The 15,629-nt window shown below is 48.6% G+C and overlaps 1 protein-coding gene and 1 pseudogene across 14 annotated transcripts in view; one reads left to right on the top strand and one right to left on the bottom strand.

Moving 5' to 3' along the window:
- Positions 1 to 15,629, bottom strand: part of LOC147634150 (uncharacterized) — a 41,665-nt gene that overhangs the window by 14,475 nt on the left and 11,561 nt on the right. The gene's annotated exons all lie outside the window — the stretch shown is intronic.
- Positions 4,502 to 13,808, top strand: LOC147634151 (uncharacterized; annotated as a pseudogene). Its single transcript, XR_015266989.1, has one exon. The product of XR_015266989.1 is annotated as an uncharacterized LOC147634151 (transcript).

Raw genomic sequence — 15,629 nt, 5'->3', positions numbered from 1 at the left:
TTCAGCTGGACACTAGGAGGACATGGATACAGCCGACACAGGAGCTTGGTACGAAGATGGCTTTCTATAGAGATCATCTTCTCCAGCTCACGCAGGATGGGTTTGTGATTAGACCCAGCTACATGGATACTCATCTTTCTCATGGGGTACTATTGGTCAGATGCGCACATCCTCACACCAGCTAGAGATTGAGACTGGCAGATTCAAAGGAGTACCAGCTGAGGCCAGGATTTGCCAGCTGTGCCAGATGGAGCCAGAGACAGAGTTACATTACATATGTCACTGTCCAGTATATTATGAGATACGAGGCCGTTTTCACTGCCTGTTTAGAGAGGGTTTCGGACCACTTTCTAGCGTCATGAGATACCAGGATCAGAGATGCCTCGGATTATACTTGCTGGAGCTTCGTAGACATAGAGAGGGTCTCTTGAGAGGGAGGGGATCAGAGAGGGAGAGACACCTACAGAGGCAGATTACAGACTTCTTTCGACCAGAGATTGAGCAGTCAGGCCAGCAGGCATTGCAGCTAGCCCCAGAGTATAGCCGCACTAGAGGTACACTGATTGATCGGGCTGTAGAGCTGGGGCGGTCCAGGCGCCCCAAGATGAGAGGCCCATCTCGACACCGGCGGAGACTACAACAGAGGATCAGGACCATACTAGCACGGCATGGGAGACGTCCAGTCAGAGTACTCACCATGGAGGATATTGAGGATATCCGCCATCGACCGATGAGAGACATCTTTGGATAGTGATGTGTATGATGCTTACCTTTGTTGCTGGAGTTTTCCTCCTAGATGTTATCCATTAGGAGCTCCTAGTACCGTACTTTTCCTCGTAGTTGTTTCAGTTTCAGTTTCAGTTAGTTGTTTAGTTGTTTTTAGCTTTTCTTACACAGACATTGTATCGGATCCACCAATTGTTGTAACCTTTTTGGTCTCATAGGTCATTTTGGCCTTCTGAAGACGTTAATATATCATTTCATTTCTAGGCTCTAGCCTCTCTCTCTCTCTCTCTCTCTCTCTCTCTCTCTCTCTCTCTCTCTCTCTCTCTCTCTCTCTCTCTCTCTCTCATATGTCATCTTCTTCACAAGCAACCTTCGGCTCCGCACATCATGGTGATGCTAGAAGAACCGATGGTTGGTCATGGTGGGAAGAGGTTAATGCCAACCGCCCTGGAAGTGGAGGAGGTTCATGCCCGTGGTCTTGCAAGCTTTGCCCCTATAGGCAGACGAGTGGGTCAGACAAAGTGAGAGCCCACCTTATGCATGAGTCCGGACACAAAGTTCGATTTTGCACAGGAAACACATCGGAGAAGAGAAGGGAGCTTCTTCAGCGCATTGCCGGGCATGAGGCTTTGAGGGCTGCAAGGCCGGCACGTGTGGCTGTGGATCCTGCAGCATTTGTGACACCACTTGAGGGGTCTGTTTCAAGGTCAGGGGGTGCATCTACCACATCTACACCACGGCCACATGGTGTAGGTTCCTTTGCGATGCCCACACCCGGCGCAGTGACAAAGTACACTTGAGGGAAGTTGGGATCCTAAGAAGAAGGAAGAGGTTGATACAGTTGTGGCTCGTTTCTTCCTCCATGACCATATTGCTTTCCATACTGCTAGGTAAGCCTTGACTCTTCCCTCTTAACATGATTTTTCTAAGTTTCATTCTTGAAAGTTCACTTGTTTCTTTTTGTAATCAGATCCAAGTACTTCAAGGCTATGGTGAAGAGGATTGGGGAGTATGGTCCAAACTACACCCCCCCATCATCAGAGTCTCTGCGCACCACATTGCTCGACAAGGAGAAGCGCCTTGTCGAGCAAGCTGCACAGAACACAAAGCGGCTATGGGCAAAGAATGGAGTGTCACTCATTGCAGATGGATGGAGTGACACACGAAAGCGGTCCATCCATGGTCTCGTTGCATATTCCCGTGGCGAGATGTACTTTATTGCTTCACATGATGCCTCAGGGACAAGGAAGAGTGCAGACGTGCTTGTAGCATTGTGGGCAAGTGGCATTGAGCTCATGGGCACGGAATGTGTGGTGGGTTTTCTTGCAGATGGCGAGGCTGCAAATAGGGAAGCTGGAGCTATTATTGAGGGCATGTATCCACACATGACTGTGTCATATTGTATCGTACATTGATTGAACAATCTTTTAAATGATATTGGAAAGAAGTCATGGATTGAGCCAATCATTCAGGAGGCCAATCAAATGGTCACATTTGTCTTGAACCACCAGTTCCTCCGCCACGAGTTCTCCAAGAAATCAAGGCTCTCACTTCTCAAATACTCAGACACCCGATTTGCCTTCAACTTCTTGATGCTGGCCCACTTAAGGGAGTGCAGTGGTGCATTGAGGCAGCTCTTCATCAGCGACGAGTTCACCACTTCTTCATTGGCTTCAACAGCCATAGGCATATTATGCAGGTAGCATGCAGAGAACACTTCCTTTTGGGAGGATGTGAAATGCATTGATGCTATGGTAAGGCCTATTGTCCACTTGTTGAGGCTTGTAGATGCTATGCAGCCATGCATCGGGAAGGTGTATGAGGCAATGGATAGACTGATAGAGAAGTTGCAAGTGTTAGAGCCCGATGAGGACAGATATGAGCAGATTCATTCCTTATGTGTGATGAGGTGGAACTCCTATGCCTCTCCTATGCATGCAGCTGCATATATGGTGGACCCCGAGTTTCAGGGTAATGGACACGAGGGTGACAGAGAGGTCAGTGATGGTTGGAGGCGTATCTTGGATCGTCTAGTGCTAGATGGAGGCATTAGGCGCAAAGTCGGAGACCAGCTTGCTGCATACAGGTCCTTTCGTGGTTGTACGGATGCACAGGAGGATAGGTTGAAGGTTGGGACTGATTTGTGGTGGGAAGACTATGGTTCAGATGGGCCTTAGCTGCAACACTTGGCTGTCCGCATTCTCAGCCAAGCTGTAAGCTCCTCTTGTTTGGAGCAGCTTTGGTGTTCTTACAGCCATATTGCATCAAAGAAGAGGAACCGCCTTCGTGTAGAAAAGGCCAATGATCTTGTCTTTGTAAGCGCAAACTTGCGAATGCTTTGCAAGGGTGTGACTGCAAAGGCAAATCCCTTTACTCAGTGGGAGATGGAGCAGGAGGAGGAAAATGTGCAGGTGGAGACACAACAGAGCCCAGAGGATGATGCCACTACTCACGCTCCAGCCTCCGATTGAGCATTGCAGGCTCTATGATTTATCATTTAGCTATGTTTCATTGTTTTTACTTTTGAGTCTTGACTCAGCACTTTATGTGCATTGTAGACACTAGTCTTTTGTTATTTGATAGTGATCATCATTCCATGCTTATATATTGGTTTGAACTTTGTCGGTGTACTTAAGTCTTATTAGCGCCTGTTCAGTGTTTGCACCACGTATTGCACATTTAAAGTGATGCCTTGAATGTTCAAAGTGTAAAAACATAAATGTTACTATACTTAGTGTGCTTTGTAGTCAATAAATTGCATATTCCATATGCCGTCCCCGTCTCCCCGTCCCCGTCCCCGTCCCCGTCCCCGTTCTCGTTCCCGTTCCCCGTCCCATGTTACTATGGACCCAACAAATGAGGACCCTCACACACCGTAAGAGGCGTGCATATGAGGCACAGTAATGGGATATATACCACCTACTCATGAGCAGAGATGCAGCCACTGCATGGCGTAGGACGAGAGAGCCTCGCCCTTGTACCCCGATTGAGGATCCACACACATGGCACACATATGCAAAGAGCCTCTACCATATCCCTCAACAGCCGCCCATACCACAGCCACAGAAGTCCCGCCCTACCACCTCTACTTTTTTTACCGCCTCGATGGTAGAGAGAGCTATCCGCCGTTTACAGCATGGGAGATCGGCTGACCACACAGGTATACAGAGTGAGCATCTTATTTATGCAGCTGACACACTGGGACCCTTTCTTGCTCACCTCTTTAATAGGGCACTAGTGGAGGGCCTACCAGCTGAGTGGACTATGCACACCATCGTGCCTCTCCACAAAGCGGGAGACATGCTAGACCCCGGCAACTACAGGACTATCATGATTGGTCATACATTGGCCAAACTTTATGGTGCAGTGCTCGAGGCAGAGTTGAGCTCATATGCAGAGAAGGAGGGACTGCGAGCACCAGGGCAGGCTGGATTCCGAGGCTGGATTCCGACGAGCTTTCTCCACTATTGACCATATATTCACTCTGAGATGTCTGATTGACCTGGCTAAGGCGCGGGAGAAGAGATTATACTGCTGCTTTGTGGATTTCCGCAAAGCATTTGACATGGTGCCACAAGAGAGACTCTCCCAGCGCCTACAGTCATTGGGGATCCCATCAGAGATGATTTGGGGCATCTATGCTTTATATGAGCAGGTCCTCGGGAGCATACAATGTCCCAGGGGGCTATCTAATGTTATTGCTAGCACCATAGGTGTGAAGCAAGGATGCCCACTCTCTCCTACACTATTTGGGCTCTACATCGATGAGGTGGCTGACTTCATTGGTCACGGTGGTGGGGACGGGGTAGACATCTCAGGTACCACAGTCCACATTTGCAGATGATATTATTCTGGTCTCTGAGACACGGATGGGACTACAGCACCATCTCCATGCACTCGATGACTTCTGCACACAGAGGGGGCTTATAGTGAACCCTGGGAAAAACAAGGCCATGATTTCCACACCTCAGGGCCAGTTCGACGACAGGTCATCTTCACACTAGCAGGAGGACAGGTAGAGGTGGTAGACTCATATATGTACCTGGGGATTACATTTACGACTCCGCCAGGAAGATTTACTATGGCACATGCAGCCAGGGATAGACTCACACGAGGGTATGTAGCTCTGACCATGCTAGAGAGACAGTGTCACCAGGCACACTTCCAGGAGCCCCGCACGAAGGGGTGGTTCTTTGACACACTAGTCACCCCTGCTTTGATGTATGCTGCAGCAGTATGGGCACTTGGGCTCGCCACCTCCACATGGTCTCAAATAGACAGGCCTCAGATTCTCATGCTCTCACGGATGATCCTCAGCAAACCCTCCGTCCCACATGACATTGTCCGGACGGAGTTTGCTGCACCTCCTATGCTAGTAGAGGCCCTCTTCCAGACGATCTGCTTCATACAGAGGATCAAAGATATGCCATCAGATCGACTCTCACATAGAGCTTTTGAGGCGTCCAGGCAGCTCGCAGAGAGTGGAGATAGGAGATCATGGTATTCACAGATGATACAGTGGCTCACTTAGCATGGTCTCAACATAGATCACCTGCCACCTTTCCAGTATGATATACATGCACCACACACCCAGCTCTCTCACAGTGAGAGGAACAGAGTCCTTCGGCAAGATTTATAGCAGCGATACACTCAAGAGACTTGGATTACACCCAGTCAGCCTCCTCTACCGCCGAAGATGCTATACTACAGAGATCCGTTTATGCGTATCTCAGCGGATGGATTCATACAGAGACCTGGATGTGGATGTGTACATGCCTCTCACAGTGCCCGAGTGGCGATTGGCCAGCTCAAAGTGTCATCACACCAGCTTGAGATTGAGGCAAGTAGGGCAGCACAGATCTCCAGAGCAGAGGGGATATGCAGACCATGCCAGGAGGAGGTTGAGAGTGAGGAACATTATGTATGCAGATGCAGAGCTTATAGTGTCATTAGAGAGAGATACACCACCATCTTCAGTGGACATCCCTCACTCCGCGAGATCATGGAGTCCGCAGACCAGCGCAGATTTGGCCAGTTCTTGTTAGCGACACAACGCCACAGAGAGACACTGATACAGACTCATACTACAGGGAGAGGTGGGCGACAGCTCCAGCTCACTGATTTCTTCCTCCAGGGATCTATCCCAGTGCCTACCCTGACACAAGAGGGGGTTACACTTCAACGCGCTGCGGACCTCCGAGCCAGACGGAGACCGAGAGCACCAGGCTACCAGACTCCCAGACTACATCAGAGGGAGATCACAGAGATACGGGCTCGACATCAGCACCATATCCAGGAGCGGCTAGCTCACTTACACTCACACCCAGAGATCATGCTCCGAGGTATTTTTGCCTCGCCATCGCCTATGTATCACATATTACACCCCCATTATGGTACTGGTTGGAGCTAGACAAATTTGCATTGCATTCTTGTATACCCTACGCATATAGGTTGCATACTAAGCCTCTAGCAGTAGTGCTCCATCCATCACACCCCCCCACTAGCTCAGTACTTTCATACTTTATTTCATGTTCATTTTGTCCTTTTTTTTTTGGACATCCAGAAGACATTGACAGTTGTACATTGATTTGTCTCATAGGTCGAGTTTGGCCTCTAGTAGACGTTAATACAACTTTCTTTCTTTCTTCTTTCTTTCTTTCTCTCTCTCTCTCTCTTTTCTGCGTTTTTCTACTGTGCACTTGCTCTAGTGTTTTCAGATCTTGTCTTCATCTCCGCTACATATTCTGACATATTACTCCAAGTAGAGACAAACAGTGCCTGTATAGATGGAGTCATGCAATGGATGATGATAAGACGAGCCCGAGCATCCAATATGCTTCTCAAAGCAAGTTCCACCAAGTGAGGTGTGGAGATAGTCATCCACACACCGGCTCCTTCCAACAACAATGAAGTGTAGAAAGACCAAGTATGATAGTTGGTTGCTGTACGCTTCGTGGAGTCACCGACTTAGGGAGGATTGTAGGATGGTATATGGGTAGGGGTGGGAGTAAGACCTGGATAAGAGAAACTCAGAGAGGAAAGATTGGGAATAGGAACCACCTGTGGAGCAGGAGCACGGTTCCTGTGGAGCGGGAGCAAGGGATCCAGATTGTGGTGGTGCTGGAGTATCAACGGGAGAAGGAGTAGCAATAGAGAAAGCTCGTGAAGCCTGTGCGCTGCCCCTAGCTCCACTGCCACCTGCACATCTCCGCCCGCCCCGTCCAGCTATGTCACAGCCACCCTTTGCTGCCTTCTCTAGCTGCTCTCATCGTCTCCAGCACTCGCAGCAGCAGCTTTCCCAACTGCATCTGCACCTGCAAAATGCCACTAAGCAGCATATTTGGGCCTTTTCAGAAATCAGGTAAAATGCATCACATTCAAGCTTCTGCAATCGAGGCAAAATTGGCAAAATTGAAGCTTCTGCACTCAATAGAATTTTGGGATTTCTGCAAAATCAGCCTCTTGCATAGATCTCAACAAAAGTACTATTGCCTTTCAGAAATTCTCTGCGGAAAATTTTCCTACATGAAAAACCCATGACTTCTCCTCATTTGTGATGGAGTCTAGAATGTCGTCAAGGGTAATGAAGAGGGGTCTCCAGCGGTCCGAGCTTGGCAGGACAAGAACGACAAGCACTCATGCACATCGGCTTGGGACTAGGTGACAACCTCATACATCATCTTGATCTAGACAAGCCGGCCACAGAGGTATAGGAAAAACTTGAGAATTGTTTGGAAACAAGATCAATAATTCCGAAGTTTTTCTCAAAAAAAAAACGCTAATATAAAAATGAAAGAAGCTCGAACTCTACAAGAACACCTCAGCAATCTAGGCTTAGTTCTTCCGAAACTCGCTGCCCTCAAGACGCAAGTTCATCAGGACAACATAAAAGCAGTATAGAAGAGATTCCCAAGTATGCAGAGACCCTCATTGTTCTTAGGGTGACCCATGAGATGTCATACCAGGATATGGTCGCCAACCTCATGATGAGGACTATCGTCTCATTGACAAGGTCTTCATGTCAAAGATGAACGGCAAGGGAGAACCAAGAAAGATCAAAAAGTGCACTTACTACAAAAAGCTTGGACACTCCAAAGACAAGATCTTCAAGCGGATGGCCAAGGAGCAAGCTCAAGATCATGCAAATCTAGTAGGAGAAGAAGAAGACGAAGATGAAGATGTACCAAAGACATCCATAGCACCGGAGAAAGCCCTCACAATTATGACTAATTCTTCTCTTGAAGAGGAAGATTATGATTGGGCTTTCTGAATTTCCTACTTTGTATGAGTCAAGGTTCTCTGCCCAGGATGTCCCCCAAAATCTGATAAATAATCTTGTGTTTTTCTTGTAAGCCTTGTTTTTATAAAAGGCTCCATGTTTATCACATATCCCTACTTAGAGCCAAGAGAGTTTGTTCTCGGTAGACTGATGTAGGCACACTCATGAGTGGTTAAGCTCTTATATTAGGCCTGACACGAGGGTTTCGGGTGTTGGCACATTGTATTCTTTTGTATCACGTGTTGCAGTTTAGAGCCCAAATCACCATGGCTATTGAAGGTTTTCTCAAGATTCTCCACCTTCACTCCGAAGGGGAGTTAGTAGGATATCCGAACTCTAGTAGAAGAGAATGCCCTCCTTATGTGTGTACTTGTTATGGATATCCGAAGTCTAGTAGGGGGTTTCGTTAGATAGGTGTGAACACCCTCTATATGTGTGTACTTGTTATGAGAATGTGAACACTCCCTATGACTCATGTGCACGTGTGTGTGCGAGCGCATATGTGTGGGTGTGTGTGCACGCACGTGCATGTGTCTTCACATGGCCAACAAAAGAACATGCAAGTGCACCTCCTAAAGAAGCACTTGCTCACAGTCCTGATGAAACACCTGCAATTGATGGAAATATTCTTATACAAGCACCTATAGAGAAAACTCTTGCTGAGAGCTCTCCAGTGCACGTGATCCTGTTAAGAACTCCCACGAGACAGACTCCACACATTAAGTCTTTACAGTATACCATCCTTCAATGAACCTGCTTAGATGGATCTCCAAAACTCTGTGAATAGTGCTCCTGAGAACCTCTCACTGGAATTTGCATACATATGTAATCCCTTGGCTTTGCAAGCTTAGACCACCAACCATATTTGGTCCACTCTATGAACAGTTAGCCCTAGTGTTTACACTGATGGTTCCCCATACTAGGGCCCTATGAAGCTCCGTCTCGGCAGACGACTTGCCCCTATTGCATGAGGCGCCTCATGTAAGTGAAATTGCTCCTCCTTGTGGATACAGTCTTAGTGCTTTAACCTTGGCTTTTCTTCCACTAAAAGCAAATGGAGAAGCTGATGAAGAAAGAAGGGAAAGGAGAAATTTGATGCAAACCCAATACCCCCAATGTTTGTTGATTGAAGAGGAAGAGAAAAAGAAGGCAAAAAATTATTGCCCTCCCCTCTTCCTTTGCCAGCGGCCTCAATCCGAGTGACTGCATCTAGGGTTGCTGAATATAGCAGGTCCCCTGGCACTGTTGCTTCAGTAAAAACCAAAAAAAAGTCCACCCAGACTCTTGACAACTGCACCACAATCAGCTCACAAGAAGCAGGAAAAACAAAAGAATCACTGGGTTTTTTCCCCTCAAGCTGCTACAAAACCCCTATTCTCCCCTTCTCTGATGGCGGCCCGATGGCATCTTGCGTTGTGTTTTTGCTTTTCCGGTTATTTCATGCATTCAAGGCTAAAACATGTTCCCAAGCTTTGGCCATCCAACATGTGGAGCAAAGCAGAAACTGTAATGAACCTAGTTAAGGGACGCTCCAGCTGGATCCCTTGCATTTATTTGGACAATAGAGATACTCCTAAACCTTAAGTCTTCCTACTAACTGCATCCATGTTAGGTTTTCAACATATAGACACCTTAAGACACCAAGGCTTCTACATCTAACTCAAGAGAGTCGTGGAAAGCAGATTTTCATTATGATAATTGGTCCTTTTTATAGGAGAGGCCCCCTTTACAAGGTATGTGCATATGCTGCCACCACATGTCAAGGCATGATGCCAAGTGTCCGTCCCTAAGAGCTGTCACCTTTACACATCATTGCTTACATAAGATCCTTCTAAGGGGTTGTTCCCACACATAAATGAACCTACACACTAGTGGTTGTTCACACACACTAGCACCGCTTTATTTAAGCCCTGGTTCACACAAAAACAAGTGGTAGTTTACACAACCACCTAGCACCTTTTTATTTACTAACCTCATTACACATTTTCACTACCATGAATGTGAATATTCCCAACAATCCCCGCTATAGCGGTAATGTGGTAATACATGTATGTACAGAGTTATGTTCAAATGGCAAGAAGTCCAAGACTTGTCGGAAAGCCTTGAATTTACTCATGGACGCTCTTTCTTCTTTGCCCTTGAAGCTTGGCTCTGACAAGTCATCTACAAAGGATGGCTTCATCTTCATACTTGATTGTGGCAACCGTTCTATACTCAACTCCACAAGAATCTTTGCTTTTGATTCCTAAACTGGATTTCCTTATTGCAACTTCTTGATGTGTACAGGAAGATCCCCCCATGATAAGAGCTTCAAAACACCTTTAATGCAGATAAGAAAGAAACGGAAGTAGATGCCACAAGACCTGGAATGTGTTTGAACCACCAGGAATCTGTAAGGTACAACGAGAATGTGCCAATTGCACCAAGAATGTACTAGATTTAAGATGTCGCGACCAAAATGCACCAAGGTCTACATGTGCACTTAACTGAGCTTCATTGCTCTGGAAGATTGAGCACCTAACTGCTCCAAAATGTGTGATGTACTAGCACCGGAAAGTGTGCTATACAGCACCAAGTTGCACTTAAACAAGAGTGCCTGGGATGCTTCCACTCCACTTAGTTTCTCTTATAAACAAGAATCCCCACAATTCACACAAGATATGCCTTTGATTGCTCAAGAAATTGATCTATCCAAAAAGGCCCAAAATTGTGTTTACCTCTATGTGAACAAGATGATGTGTTGGCTAGAAATGTCTCCAATCCCCCACTTGATGGCTGTCACATTACTTCTCTTGGAGACTCGGAGCCATTCCTCAAGATTACTCTGCAGTGGTTCCCACAGGCAGGGAGTAGCAAGAGAGAGAGAGAGAGAGAGAGAGAGAGAGAGAGAGAGAGAGAGAGTTATGTTGCTGCCTTGGGGGCAAGATGACAGGTGGGTTGGATTAGAGAGGCAAAGGGACTAGCGGGCAGGGTGCACAGTCCGAGCACAGCAGAGCGGTGCCAGGCGCAGCACAGCGTGAGCAGAGTAGCACGCAGGGGTGGATACGAACAGGGAGAGGCCACCAGCGCGTAGCGCGAGCAAGCCAGCACAGCGGGGGCAGGGTGCACAGCAGAGCAGCGCGCCAGGCGTAGCATTGTAGGGGGTGCGCAGCACAGCGTGGACAAGGCAGCGTGAGCAGAGCAGCACGAGCGGGTGGATACGAAGAGGGAGAGGCCACTAGCGCGTAGCGCGAGCGGTTCACCAAAGCATGGAGAGCCGGGAAAGACTCAACACGCAAGCCAACCCTCATCCTACAGTTTGCAGGAGAGACGAAGAGGGTCACCTTCATGAGGAAGAGGGTGATTCTACGAGGATTACAGGGAGATCCCATCTATTTGGATGACGACCTTACAAGGATGCAGATAGAACACAGGAAAACATGCATGCCGAAAGTCCTACAGGCCCGGAAAGAGGGCAAGAGAGCATTCTATCGCGATGGCCGTGTCATCATCGATGGCAAGGCCACCAATTAGCGCCAGGCGGCCTATGGGACATTGACTATGGAGGATCTAGATTCACAGATACACATAGCAGTTTGGAACTGCAATGGAGCACTTTGGGCACATCCTGGGAGAATGGAGGAGGTCATGGAGGGACAGGACATCATACTACTTACAAAGACGCACCAGAGCCCAGAGAGGGGGCTAACCAAAGTAGAGGGCTATCAGTGGGAGTTTACATACAGGGGGGACCACACGGCAGAGCACATCGAGAGGATCTGGAGGTATAGCGGTACTCTTCAAGTGAGAGCTACAAGAGCGCCTACAGGTGGTAGCACGTGACCAGGAGGCTAGATACATGTGGATTAGACTGCAGCTCTCAGCAGACAGGGTGTTATACATTGCTCTATGCTACTTCGCTCCTAGAGGATCGAGATATGCCATGACAGCAGAGGAGGAGAGTAGAGGGGAGGAGGACGCAGTGCCATTGGGAGAGTCACCATATGCAGTCCTTTCAAATGAGATCATACACTACTCCAACCTGGGGGAAGTCCTCCTTATGGGGGACTTCAATGCACGGACACAGAGCCAACAGTGCGACATTTATGATTTCGAGTGTCACGTGCATCCCGCACTTGGATGCCACGTAGACATTTCTGTACAGAAGGTGCAGGACCTGGGATGGTGAACTGGTCCCATGTGAGCCCAGTCTGGGACGAGTCAGCCAGTGATCCATCTCAGTTGTCCGAGGTCAGGTGTGCATTGTCCTGCACAGAAGTCTAAGGTCAGGTGTGCACTGTCCTGCACATGAAACAGTGCCAGTCCGCGCTGTGAGTCTCCCTCTGGAATGATGTCAGTGACTCTGTGTATCTAGTATGGTACCGGATGCCAGATCACTGAGTAGCCCATAGGGCTACCCCAAGTCGTAGTGTGGGCATGGGGATGGTGTGAAACCACCCCGATGAGGGCCAGGAAGGCCTTGGCTATACCCACCAGCCATGGGTAGGCCATGGGGGGGGCTGTAGGACAGCCCCAGGGGCAGCAGGCCAGGGGTAGCCAACTGGTTATCCAGCCCTGGGAGAGGAATAAAGCAAGTATGGGGCAGCCCATACAGGCTGCCCAGCCTCCAGAAAAGGGGGTATTCAGTACCCAGCCTCCCAGGCAGCAGGCGCCTAACTGCCCAGCCCTGTTTCCCATGCGCATGAGTGCCCAGTCATGCAGTAAAGTGATGCGCAGCATTTTGCGTGAATATTTTCAGCATTTAATGCTGGAAATGCAGTCGTGGGAATATTTATTGCTGGCCGCCTGCAATAGTACTGGCCGACTGCTGTAGTAGGGGTAGTATAAAAGGTTGAGTCCACAATCCCATTCATTCATCTCATTCTTCACCAAGAGCTCAAGCATACAAGGGCTAGTCAAGCCAAGGAAGTTGAGAAGCAAAGGGGTGGAGTACTGCAGGTCAAGGGCAGGGAATTCCCAGCCAAGAAAGGTCCAGAGGTTTGTATTTTCTTTTCAGATTCACATCATCTAATAAAGCAAATACACCATCCGTGGTGGGGGCCCTACAGAGGGTAATTGGGACCCAATACTGTGTCCTCTCCATCTCTCCCCCTCTCTCTCTCTATTTTCTGCACATCCCCTTTCAGTTTGTGCATTAATTTCCGTCACGAAAAGAGTGCTGAATTCTGAGTATTGAAGTTACCGATTCTTCTCCGAAGCTTCCGCATACTTCAAATACAAAGATTCAGCAAAGAAACCAGAATTTTTTCTCGCTCGTGTGGTTGGTTTTCAGATGCCCGTGGACTACCCCTTTCGGAGTGACTCCTGTCCCTCGAAGGACGGTTGGTTTTCAGCCTCCGGACGTCTCCCACACAGATAGTGGATGGTCAAATTGCGTTCCGGCAAGGAAGTGCATTTTCCTCCTATGGCTAGCTTCAACGACGAGAGAGACCAAGAACCATGGGACCAGAGTGCACCAGGCAGCCCAGCTAGGGCGCCAGGCTTGAGTGTCACAAACATGTTCCAGCAGATGATGCGAGCAATCGCAGAACAAACAGCCAAGTTGGATGAGCAGAAGGCGCAGATCTTGGCTCTGGAGGAGCGTACCCGCTCTCTAGCGTCGCATTTGCCATCTCCTCCTCCCTCTCCTTCCGTATCCCATATTCCAGATCCTCGACACAGGGACCCTCTCGCGGGGTCACAGCCGCAACCAAGCTCTTTGCTTGAGTTACAGATGCGTGCATTGGAGATCCGACAACGAGAAGACAAAGCCATGTGACGCATGGAACACGAGCATTACCTCAAAGCATTGGACGCCAGAATGACACCGGCGGCGCCCTCAAATCATGTTCCCGAGAAAATGAACTTCAGTAAGTATAATGGTAAACTCGATCCCACAACTCTTTATTCATGGTTGCATCAATTTGAAGCTTACTTTGCCGCAGTTAGGAAAACAGATACTGACAGAGTGATCTTGGCTAGTTGGTATTTGGAAGGTGAGGCCATTCCTTGGTGAACTCAGTGGGCTCATGCCCACACCAGAGTAGGTATGGTAGCTTATGTGTGGGACGAGTTTATCCGCGACCTTAAGCAGCGCCCCACTACCTTGAGCGACTCGAAGACGAGTTCAGGGGAGCGCATCAGAATGCACAACCAGTCCTTCAGTTTGCCAATAGAATTTCGACTTTATGTCTGCAATTAGGCTTATCTGATATACGGACAAGAAAGGGCAGTTTTTGTATGGCCTTGACACGCAAATCCAATGGGAGGTGCGTATGTCTAGGCCAGCCACCTTTGAAGACGCACTCTCGCTTGCGCAGAGTGTAGAAATGAAACATAATGGTGGCAAGCCCAAGACTTCCCAGCCGGCTTCTCCCAGGGCTACCGCCCCAAGGGGCAAAAGCCAAAACCAGACGGGGTCTTCCCTAGTACAGAGCCCGGGAGCCTCTGGCTCCAAGAACTCGAACAATGCGTCTAAGCTTACTCCAGACCAGAAAGCAGAGACAGGCAAGACAGGTGGCAAGTTGAGTGCTAAGGAGCTTTCTCAGTACAAGAAGGAGGGTAGATGTTTCTTTTGTCATACAAAAGGACATACTTCTCGGGATTGTCCGAAGAAGCCTCCAAAGCCCGCCACTACCGCCTCCACAGCTTCCGTGGTGAGCTCAGCTCCCACACAGACCCCAGCGGCTACCCCTAGTTCTTCAAACCCCAGTGCTTCAGTTGAAGCAATTATTAGCCGGGAGCTCGAAGATAAGCAGAAGGGCGCCCATGACCAGGAGTATGAGCGCAACGAATTGCTCAAGTCCTTTGGCTACATAGGTGGCCAGAGAGTCGTCGTCTTGTTTGACAGCGGCAGCACGGAGGATGTGGTCATGTAACATGCCGCTAGGCGTGCCCGTTTCGAGCTGACTTCGGTGGACAAACAGGTTGAGGGTTTTAGCACAGGCATGACAACGAGCGTCAAGTATGAAGCTCTAGGTGCTAAGTTAGTTATTCAGGGCATAGAGTTTGTACGTGATTTTATGGTTGCCCCTCTAGTAGGAGCAGACATAATTTTGGGTATTCAATGGTTTCACAAGTTTCTCCTGATGTCAAGTGGGACAAGCACACGTTCCAAATCAATCGGAATGTGTCAAACGCTCCGGTGACCATCAAGTGTGAGCCAGGAATTCCGAACTTTCCGCTCATAAGCCACTTGCAGGCTAAGCGAGCAATCACGAAAGGCACACAGTGTGCAAAGATTTACATCCAGACAGCCCAGCCGATAGCCAGTGCTTCCGAGAAGTACTCAATTCTCCATGAAAAGTTCCAGAAGATTTTTCTTCGGGACAGCCTCCCTCCCCAGCTCCCCCTGTCCAGACCGGAGGACCACAAGATTGACATCCTCCCAAGCTCGAAACCCCCAAGCAAGTTTCCGTATCGCCTTTCCAAGACAATGGAATCGGAGTTGGACCGCCAACTCCAAGAATTGTTGCAATCTGGCTTCATCCGCCCCAGTGTGTCGCCATTTGCAACACCAATCTTATTTGTCAAGAAGAAAGATGGGTCTTCCCGTTTGTGTGTCGATTATCGTGCACTCAACAAGCTGACTATCAAGAGCAGATTCCCGATGCCTCGAATTGACTATATTCTCGAGAGGCTGAAT

The sequence above is a fragment of the Cibotium barometz genome, chromosome 11, assembly GCF_041138505.1.
Source record: "Cibotium barometz isolate CiBa-2024 chromosome 11, ASM4113850v1, whole genome shotgun sequence".
NCBI classification, from domain to species: Eukaryota; Viridiplantae; Streptophyta; class Polypodiopsida; order Cyatheales; family Cibotiaceae; genus Cibotium; species Cibotium barometz.
Note: the sequence above shows the minus strand (reverse complement) of the source record. Positions and strands in the feature narration are given on the sequence as shown.